Raw genomic sequence first — 11,411 nt, 5'->3', positions numbered from 1 at the left:
AAATAAATAAATAAATCTTAAAAAAAAGAACAACTGATTTTTGTGGCTTGTCAAAGATTCAAAGCCTGAATGCTCTCTTTCCCCCGCTCCCTTTCCCTCCCTCTCCCTCTCTTCCAACACAAAGAACTTTTAGAAAGGTATTAAAGATAGAACAGCACCGGGCACCTGGCTGGTTCAGTCCACTGAACAAGTGACACTCTCTGTCATGAGTGTGAGCCCCATGCTGGGGGTAGTGGTTACTTAAAAAATAAAAAAAGAATAACACCAAATGAAGACTTCCATCTTGAGTAATAAGAAGTGATTGAAAGACAATAAAAAAGGAACCAAGAGGGGATATATGGGGACTCTGTACTTTCTGCTCAATGTCTCGTAAACCACAAACTGTTCCAAAAAACAAAGTCTATAAATTTTTTAAGTGTATACATAAAAATAAAATTAAGAGCTTTAAACTGAAAAAAAAAAAAGGCAGATTAATACTTAGCCCACGTGAGTCAAGGTTATTTAATGCTGCATTCCCCATACTATGCCAAATCATCAGAAATTATTACCTAAAATTACCTCCCACAGTAACATTGGTCCATGGTCCACATTTTGTAATAAAACACTTCTTAGTCAAAGTCTGATTGTATGAAAAAATAAGAAAAAAGTATTTGGTTGGGTGGTTTCCTACTGATGGTAGAATGAGATCTGAATCCTTCACCTTTCTACCAAAGCCCTTCATGACCTGCCCCTCACGTTTGTCTCTGCCCTTCTCCCATTGATCACACACTCCAGGCATTATGTCAAATTCTGTGCTCTTCCTGCATCTGGAATTTCCTTCCCCTCATCTTTGCCTGTCAAATCTTACTCAAGATCACCCTGCAGAGGCACCATTCCCTTAAGTTGGCCCACACAGTCATGTAAAGACTCCCTTGGCTAGCCTTCTCTTGTGTGCCTACAGAGCTCTGTGTGCACAACCATTAGAACTGCCATCTTTTCGTTGGGTGTGGTGGATTTTTATGTCTGCCTATGGTTTCCAGCTAAACTACATGGCACCTGGTTAAATTATATTATCCAGATAAACAGGACAATTTTTTAGTGTAATTATGTTCCATGAAATATTTAACAGGGTATCCTGTATTTTTTATTTGCTAAATCTGGCAACTTTATGTCCGTCTCCAATGAGACTCAGCTCCCTAAGGACAAAGGCTGTGGTCTTCCATCCTTGTGCGTGCAGTACTGCGGGCATCACCAAGCACTTAGTAAAGGCTTGGTAACTATTGGATGGATGACTGCTACCCAGACACACACAGGAAACCCAAAGATTTCAGCTAAGATCAGGAATACATTTCTATTTCTACCTAGAAATGCAGGTTTGGAAGGAGGAAAGACAGTGTGCTCACATTTAATTCATAATCCATAAACTAGACCTGTCAGAAGGAGCAAAAGGTGTCTGCATTATTCTCTATCTTCTCTTTAACATGTATAATAACAAGTCACACACTGCATGGTTTCTATATACTTTACAAGTCTATAATCTGCTCCCACACAAATCACATTATGAGGGTGAGAAGTTGGTGTACTGAATCAAAAACCAGGCAGAATAAATAGTAGCAGCAGCCAAGAACAAATCTACTCTATGTTGGGGCCAGTACTGTCTCTATTAATCAGGTTGACAATCACCATGCTTTGCTGTAAAGCTTTCTTGTGAGGGCAGTGTGCAGTGATGGAAGGATCACAGGCTCTAAAGTCAGACAGACTTGGGTTTGCATTTATGACTCAGGCACTGCCAAGCTGGAAGCCTCTCTGGGGCTCAGTTTTCTCATCAGTAAATCGGGTTATAATAGAACCTCCTAAAGGTGAACGCAAGTATTAAGTGGAATAATGTACATGATGTGTTTTGTATGGTATCTATCCATAGCAAGTATTCAAGGGTGTTAATGATGGTGGTAAGGATGATTTTGCTTTTCCTTCTGCTGTTGCAGCCAGATTATAATCTCTTTGAGTATGTGAACATACACTTTATTTATTTTTAATTTTTGACTTCTTTTTCATTCTCCAAGGGGCTCTAGTAAAATGCGCAATAGAGTAGTCATCTTCTAGACTTCCAAAGACTGAAGTGTTAGAAATGTTCAGTGTTTCAGTGCCTTTCATAAAGCTGATGACACTTAACTACAGTTGGTTGGATAAGACCAAAAATTATTGTTTGGAGGTGACTGGTGGATTGTACACTATCTTTCATAAATCACTGATAGACTAAATCTGGGCAGAGAAGAAACACTAGCCACTTCCTTCTTAAAATAGTAAAGAACAGTTTTGGCATAAAAACTGTTCTTCCCACATTTTTCACCAAGATGTTCTATTGGCTATGTGCCCTAATCACAGGCACCCACCTTGGGGAACATATCTCCATGAGGTGATGCTTGCCCTTCTCACCACCTGCTCAGGAAAAGAGTTCAGAATGATTGCTAATGTACTCTTGGCAAATGAATACTCCTCAGATAGAAGCCATTCACTAGTCCTTGTCCTTATTTGTTCCTAGCTTAATTTAACTGCAGTCATTATTAAACTTCTATTTCTGTATTAAAATATCTTCACTTAAATCTAGCAAAGTCCTTGTTGCCACCTGCTTTTATAACCATGTCACCTCCCCGACCCCACCCCCTACCACCAAGTCTTCTTGGAGCTCTGTGGCTTTAGACGATTTACCTAGTATATAATTTTTTTCATCTGTACAATGAGAAAGTTGGAACTCTCAGCTTCCTTACAGCTCTGTATCCTCAGGACCCCATCTCTCTCTGCCTTATTACATCTCTTTTAATTGAGCCAGAATGTCCCCCATGCTAAGTCTCAGTCTAGGAAAGACTACATTGGTCACAGTATTTTTTTCTCATCATTTTCACATTCATTTCTAGGTCAGCTCAAATGTGTACTCAAACTGATTAAGGTAAAAAGGATCCAAAGGTGGAGGTTTAGCTCTAATTAACCAGAAAGTCCACTGACCACTCTTTTACAAGGCTTGGGGACCAAAAGGGGCCTGACACCTAGAAAACATTCAGTGATTGTTGTGTCCTTGCTGCTACTGTTGGTATCACTGCAATGGGGAAAATTAATATATTGCAATTATCCCATCCTTGTGTATGCCATTGATTGGGCCTGGCAATGCCATCCCTCTGGCCACTCTTTTGTGCAAAAAAAAAGCCAAGATACAGGAAGAGAGGGAGAATTAGCTAAGGCTAGCAGCACGATTGGTCTATGTGCCAAAATGAGAGAGAAGAGTTAGATCTTCCCAACTTTTCTCTGTTTCTTTACTCACTCACCCCAGGTTGGTAGTTTGTATGGGGAGCTTGTCCATGTTGAATAATTTAAAGGACTCCAGATGCCTTGAATTACACCAAGAGTTACTCATTTCCTTGTGGTGAACAGTATCTTCTGCCAGTGTTCTTTAAAATGCAAATATACCCAGGTGGTAACACATAAAATTCCTAAGTAACACATTTTTTTTTTTTAAGGTAAGTTCCTTGGGGGGAAAGGGAAAGAAAGAAACATCCTGAGAACAAAGTTAGAGATCAGGCAGAGGGAGGGTGGTGGTGATGTGGGTAGAGAAAAGGTTGCTAGGAGGGGGGACAAGATTCTAGAAAAGTGGGACAGGGGACAGAACACACATTCCCACTTGCTTTCTGCTTTCATCTCTGGGCTAACCACCACCCACCCACCTCTTACCACTCCTGGGATGCTAAGAGTGTGGGAATTCCTTTGGGAGCCAGATTGGCCACATGCAGATCAGAGTGGCTCTGTGCCTGTGGCGTTTGTGACTTCTGATGGCATCTCAATGCCCTGTCTTCAGGAGACCTGGAGGAAACAGCCCTCGGATACTTGGCGATGAGTCTACTCTAAGGATATCCTCGAGGACATTGTAAGTCACACCATAACGGGATAATGATTATTCTTCTTGAGAGCAGCTGGTTTCTACTCTGTGGGTACTGTGAACCTTGAAGCTGAGCAGGATTCCTCTAGTGGATGCTGTAATGTCCCTCAGATCCCCTACACCAAGTGAAGGTCCCCAACTCTCAGTTGTTGTGACTATTGGCTGATGATGGCTTCCAGCTGCCTCGCTTCTTCTGAGGATTACCCTTGGCTGATGAAAGCCCCTTGCCCAAGAGGTTATGACACCTCTAAAAGCAGCCCGTAGTCAATGACTAGATAATTGGGTGACCAGAAGTCCTCTTTCCCCAAGAGAGTAAAACCGTGATGGGCTTATGCTTCAGAACCCACTTCCTATGGATCAGCTAGAGGCTAGTCTTGACTTGAGACCCTGTTCCTTCCCTCTCCTGCTTCACTCCCTCCCTTACAGGCTTTGCTCTGTTCCTTCCCTCTCCTGCTTCAATCCCTCCTTTACAGGCTTTTTTGAAAGAGCACTTCTCAATAAATTATGTAAACCCCAATACCTCTCTTTGGCTCTGCTTCTATGAACTTGACACTTGGACATTCTACTTTATTGTATCTGAGACACTACCAACTGTAAGACTATTATTTTATATATCACCAAGAAAGAAAAGATGCTGACAATTCATACATGACACGTAAGATGTGTATTTAGTTGTAAGACACGTCATAATTTCAATGAAAAAGTGCTTCTTTGAATTAAATATGGTATATTTAATATGTATGATCTCAGTACATTGCATACATCTCTCTATGCCACATGTTTACACTTAGGCAAATAAACTTTTTTTCCACTATCTTTCTATACATACTAACTTACAAGTCTGGAGAACCATTGCTATAGTCTGAGTGTTGGTGTCGCCTTCCAAATTCGTATGTTGAAATACCATTACCAAAGGTGGGTCCTTTGCGAGGTGACTAGGTCCTGAGAGTAGAGCACTCATAAAAGGGACCCCACAGAGCTTCCAGCTTCTTCCACCATGTGAGAACGGAAGTCTGCCACCCAGAAGAGGGCCCTCACCCAGCCATGCCTGCACCCTGATCTCCAACGTTCAGCCTCCAGAACTGTGAGCAATAAATTTCTGTTGTTTACAAGCCACCCCATCTGGGGAATTTTGTGATAGCAGCCCAAACAGACTGAGACATCTGTAGTACCATATCTAAATTCAGTTTAAATCTCTCTTATTTATGGCTAAGTTTCATCATATGCTGAGCCAGAGCAAGCAACGAGATCTGTTTTAAATAGTAGGGGAAATAATTGTACGTTATACAGTATAGCTGCTTATCAAGGGCCTCCAGAAAAGTTATTCTCGTCCACAGAGAATGAATCAGACTTTGGGACAGTTTCAGATTTACTGAAATAGAGCTAGGGAACAATATAGGACAATGAGACTCCGGGCGAATATCACTGCTTTCAGGATGAAGACTTAAATCCTAACATGACTACAGGGCTCTACATGATCTTACCCCAACCTACTTCTCTACCTTCCTCTCAGAACACTCTGGCCCCCATCTGTGTGTGCATGTGTGAACACCCACACACACTCACTGTAGCCACCCTGGCTTCTTTCCAGTTTGAGAAGGTGCTAACCTCTTTCCCACCACAAGGCCTTTTTTACATGTTGTTTCCTCTTGCCGGGATGTTCTTCCCTCCTTCCTTTTTGCCTATTTGCCTCTATTCAAAGGAGTCTTCTTCCAGGAAACCTTCTCTGACTTCCCAGATTGAAAAGGGGCCCCTTGAACCCTCCTACACTGTTGGTGGGAATGTAAGCTGGTGCAACCACTCTGGAAAACAGTATGGAGGTTCCTCAAACAGTTGAAATTAGAGCTACCATTGGATCCAGCAATTGCACTACTGGGTATTTACCCCAAAGATACAAATGTAGGGACCCGAAGGGGTACGTGCACCCCAATGTTTATAGCAGCAATGTCCACAATAGCCAAACTGTGGAAAGAGCCAAGATGTCCATCGACAGATGAATGGATAAAGAAGAGGTGGTATATATACACAATGGAATATTATGCAGCCATCAAAAGGAATGAGATCTTGCCATTTGCAACGACGTGGATGGAACTGGAAGGTGTTATGCTGAGTGAAATAAGTCAATCAGAGAAAGACATGTATCATATGACCTCACTGATATGAGGAATTCTTAATCTCAGGAAACAAACTGAGTGTTACTGGAGTGGTTGGGGGTGGGAGGGATAGGGTGGCTGGGTGATAGACATTGGGGAGGGTATGTGCTACGGTGAGCGCTGTGAATTGTGCAAGACTGTTGAATCACAGATCTGTACTTCTGAAACAAATAACGCAACATATTTTAAGAAAAAAGAAAAAGAAGAAGATAACAGGAGAGGAAGAATGAAGGGGAGTAAGTCAGAGGGGGAGACGAACCATGAGAGATGATGGACTCTGAAAAACAAACTGAGGGTTCTAGAGGGGAGGAGCGTAGGGGGATGGGTTAGCCTGGTGATGGGTATTGAGGAGGGCACGTTCTGCATGGAGCAGTGGGTGTTATGAACAAACAATGAATCATGGAACACTGCATCAAAAACTAATGATGTAATATATGGTGATTAACATAACAATAAAAAATTAAAAAAAAAGAAAAGGGGCCCCTTGGGGTGCTTGGATGGCTCAGTCAGTTGAGGGTCCAACTCTTGATTTTGGCTCAGGTTGTGATCTCAGGGTCATTGGAACAAGCCTGAGTCAGGCTCTGCACTCAGCGGGGAGTCTGATGCTCCCTCTGCCCCTACCCCTGCTCATGCTCACTCACGCACACTCTCTCTCTCTAATAAATAAATAAAATCTTAAAAAAAGGGGGGCCCTCATTTTATATTTGAATAGCACTGTATGGTTCTCCTTTCTGATCCCGCATGTTGCAACTTTCCATTTATTCCTGTTATGTGGTTAAGACCTATTCCCTTATTAAGTTATGCACTCCGTGAGGGTAGCTCCAACTCCTTGCTCACTGCTGGACCTGTCCCCAATATATGGAGCACCCAATGACTCAGTTGGTTGGCTAATTGGAGTAAATCACAATAACCTTCCTTGATCAGCTGCATGAGTACCAAGGAACCTGAGTGTTTAGACCTTAAATCAACTGCACAGTTCAGGAGAAAATCCTGGCTCTGCCACCTACTATCTGTGGGGTTTGTGGCAACTTAATTCACATGATTGTGTCTCAGCTTTCTCATCTATAAAGTGAGCATAATAATTTTGTATTTTATCGACTCCAAGTGGCCCTTGATTATAAGACACCTCATATACTATTGAAGAAAAACCTACCAATTAAGCTAGAACCCAATGTTTTCTTATCACTGAGGCTTTTTCCAAGCAAAACCAGCCCCTGTTCCATCATAGGATGAGCCAACCAGCATTTCCCAAAGAAGCTGTCCCCTATGCATGCCTCACCTGCTCCCTGCCCTATCTGGGAGACTTTCTTTCCTGTCACTGGCACCCATTTTGCAAGATGATCTTAGCAGCAGATGTCAACAGAATGTTTCAAGCAAGAACCAGGAAGCTGTTACAAGTAACAACACATGCAGTAGCAATGCTCGTAATTCAACTGAAATGCTGAAAACATAAACAGCCATGCCCAAGTGTAATATTGTAGGCAATGTCCCCATCACTACCATACCCTGCAGACTGCACCTAGGAGAGATCATGGCTTCTAAGACACCCCTCAATTCCAGAGAAGATGTGAAAAGAGGTACATCGGCAAATTGTTGATTGATTGCATTCTGTGCTGCTTTTATTTTATGAAAAAGCTCATTTCAAATCTACGTGAAACTAAGTGGAACATAAAGTCTTAGTGAAGGAGGTCTGGTGGTCTCATTTACAAAAAACATATGGCCTCTGTCCTTTGGCCTTCCAGTTCCAGGAAGCGCTCTTCAAACAGCTTCACATTTGCATGGTTTGGTGCCAGAGCCCAGGAACAGCTGCTGGCGTCCATTATTGGATGTCCTTCAGCCACCAGAGTATTGGGTCTCTTCAGCAGGTCATTCCTTGATAAAGAAATCGTTTCCACAAATGCTCCATCCCCTGGTTTTGGCTTAGGACTTACGTTTTCAGCCTCATCTCCATTAGTAGTTCTTGTCACCATGTGTGATCAGTACACTGTGACAGACCTGGATCCATCCATTCAGCAAGGTCACCTTCACAGCCAGTGTCTTCCTCAAGCTCCTGAAGAGAAGCTGCAGATTCTGGGCTTCCATCATCAGCTACGACACCTGCGGGGAGTTCTAGGCATCAGCCTCCCCATCGGTGGCTGGAACGGCTTTGCCAGATACATTCATCACGAAGAGTTAGTTCTTCGCAGCCATGGAACCACCCCACACCACCAGCTGACTGTCCTCTCCTGGTGTGTGTTTCACGGTGTCCCAGCCTCTTGCTGTACCAGTAAGGAGCCATGTGAGTTGTTTTTCCCAAGCTTGACCCATTTTCCTTCCGAAATGAACTCCCCTGAAATAATAGACTGGTGGGTATTTTGAGACCAAGCCATCAGATCTTGGTTTTTCATTTTCACACTAGTCAGTCTTTATAGTCTTCGGACAGGAATTTCATGCCCCGGGTGTGAGTGCGGGGAAGGGTATGCCTTTGGGAACGGGGACAAGAGAAGAGACGACAAGCCTGAGGCAGCAGTCTGAGGAGAAGCAGTGCTATTGCTTTCAGATCTTAGGTTGTTTGAGAAGTAAGCGTGTTAGCATATATGAAGCGGAGGGCGTATTCGTGTGAAATCCTGGGCAGGCAATAACGAATCGTGATACTATGGCCTCTGCCAAGCAGTCTGTTAGCCACAGTGTCCTTCCCTTGGGCCCCTTGGGAAGTACCAGGCCAGCTAACCTTGCACAGACCCAGACTTAGCACAGCCCTCAGGCGAACCCATCCTTTCATTCACTGTAGCAATGGAAACAATCAAGAGCCGGGAGAAATTCAAGCATTTTCAATTTTGTGGCCTTTGGAATTACAGCTTCCCACAAGAACTCTAAGTAAGGGCCGTAACGGCCAGGGTTTTTGTCTGCTCGTTCCCTGCCATAATCCCAGTAGCCAGGACAGTGCTTGGCACTTCGCAGGTACTTTGTAGGTTTAGTTGAATGAATGGGCGAATAAGCCCGTAGACATTTACTAGAGTTTAACTATAGTGATATGAGCGAATTCACGCTGGGCAGGATATGACTTATAGCTGAGTCAAATGTAAAAAAGGTTTTAGTCCTCTGCGCTCCCCTTTTCTATGGCAGCCTTTAAAATATCGCCGTTTTATGGGGCAATTTTAATGGAAATAAACCTAGTAAGTTAAAGTTATATAATTAATTCTATTCAGCCTCCATTGTAATTACTTACTGATCTGAGGCTGCTCGTGGAACACCTGGCAAACAGTGAAAGAAAAACAGCAGCAGGTGTTTGGACTTAGTTTGTGCTTGCTAACTAATTAGATGAGGATTTTTCCCCTAGAAATCCTAAGCAGTTTTCATCTGGTTCAAAAATTGAAAGTTGGAACCCAGGGGCCTCAGCCGACTGTTTATCCTTTCTTGCTTCTGGACTAGAAGACGTTCTTTTTTTTTTTTTTTTAAGATTTTATTTATTTATTTGACAGAGAGAGAGGGAACACAAGCAGGGGGAGTGGGAGAGGGAGAAGCAGGCTCCCTGCCGAGCAGGGAGCCTGACGCAGGGCTCCATCCCAGGATCCAGGGATCATGACCTGAGCCGAAGGCAGACGCTTAATGACTGAGCCACCCAGGCACCCCTGGACTAGAAGACATTCTATCATCAAGATGCTTTTACACAGGACTGATCTTATGCATTAGAAGTCAGTTTTGTAGTTTGCCTCGGCCTTCTGATGATGCCAGATCTTACGCAGTGCATCCAGAGCACCACCTGGAATCAGGCTGTCATGGGTTAGGATGCAACTCTGCCATTTACTAGCAGTGTGACCTTGAGCATGTTACTTAACCTTTCTGTGCTCCAGTTTCAAAATCTGTAAAATGGGGATAATGATAGTATTTACCTCACTAGATTATCATGAGGATTAAGCAAATAAACAATGCCTTGTATGTGATAAGTGCCATGTGTTTTTCAAATAAATCCTTAAAGTTAACTGTCATTTCCAGTATGTTAGTTCCCAATAAAATTTTTGTCAATAATTGATTATATGGTAACTTGGGCATATGATGGGAGTTATTATAAAAAGATTGATATATGTGCCTCGTAAAAATTAAGAAGGTAGCTTCTAAATAAAGGTGTGATGTGGTCAAGGGTTGTTTCGGTGGAGTGTGTCAGCTAAGGCTTTTAACAGCGTGCAAGCGAAATTCGCTGTGGTTACCTGATACAAAACCACTGGGGAGGCCTGCAGAATCAAGCCTCAGAAAGGACTGGAATCAGGCATTTCCAGGGATATCAAGAGCCTGGACCCATGAACGGCCCCTTTAGGAGTGATTGCAGTGAGTCTCCCTCTTGCATCACTCCCTAGAGAGCTACGTTCTTTGAGAGAGTTTGGTCTGAAGTCACATGCCCACCCTTGGGCCTTGGGGTAGGAGCAGATGTGGCACCTGATTGGCTGGTCCCAACGGGATGACAAGAAATGGGGGAGAGAGAGTATCCTAAAGAAAAGCCGAGTGTCATCACCCAAAGAAGGGGGGAGGGTTGCTAGGCAGGCCAAAGAAGCAGCTGTCCACCTCATGAAGAAAGAAAGAGGGTGGGAAATGTTTTCCGAAACCTTGCTTATGTTTGTACTGCTGGCCCTTCCAGGAATTTAAATGTTTCTCTCTTCAGAGGGTACTCCCCCGAGAGGCTGGCTCATCCTCAGGGCATTCATACAAAAAGAGCAAGAATCTGGCACTAATCATAGACCGCTTCTCTCCCTGTGGCTTAATGAAGCTGCTCCCGAGTTGTTTGTGTTGCATTAATTTAAATACTAATCTTTGCCTCACAATTTCATAATAGCAATAATTTCTAGTTCAATCAAAACACATTATGCTGAACTTTCAGAATTCAACAAATGACAAGCTTACAAAACTGGCTCGCATATTCATGAATCCTTCTTTTTCAGTGGGGTTGTTTTTGGCTATAAGTACGAGAACCCCCCAACTTGATGTTGCTTAAGCCAAACAAAAATGTCTTGGTGCCCAGAACTGAATGTCCAGATGTAGGACAGGCATCAGGGGACTTAATCCAGCGGTTCCAACTCGACTTCTCTGCAAGTGCCATGAGGCTTTCTGCTTTTCTTTTCTCTCTCTGTTCTTTATCTCAGGCTGGAAGCAAGATGGCGCAGGATTTTCAGGCCTCTCCAGCACCCAAAACAATAACCGGAGGAAGATGAGATCATTTTTTAACGTAAGTCTCAGGAATAAGGTAACTTTCCCTAGAATCTTCTAGTGCTTTCCTCTCATCTCCTTGGTCCAGACTGGATCACATGGCCAATCCTGCAGAAGTCCTTGTGGCCAAGAGGATACCCTATGCTAACTGGCTTAGATCTGGGTTCTTGAAC

At 43.3% G+C, this 11,411-nt stretch overlaps 1 pseudogene; it reads right to left on the bottom strand.

Moving 5' to 3' along the window:
- Positions 1–7,763: 7,763 nt before the first annotated feature.
- Positions 7,764–8,447, bottom strand: LOC114213477 (ADP-sugar pyrophosphatase pseudogene; annotated as a pseudogene).
- Between the last annotated feature and the right edge of the window lie 2,964 nt (positions 8,448–11,411).

Source organism: Eumetopias jubatus, unplaced genomic scaffold (assembly GCF_037043125.1).
Source record: "Eumetopias jubatus isolate StellerSeaLion01/CBP00866 unplaced genomic scaffold, mEumJub1_p1.0 scaffold_15, whole genome shotgun sequence".
In the NCBI taxonomy this organism is placed as follows: domain Eukaryota; kingdom Metazoa; phylum Chordata; class Mammalia; order Carnivora; family Otariidae; genus Eumetopias; species Eumetopias jubatus.
Note: the sequence above shows the minus strand (reverse complement) of the source record. Positions and strands in the feature narration are given on the sequence as shown.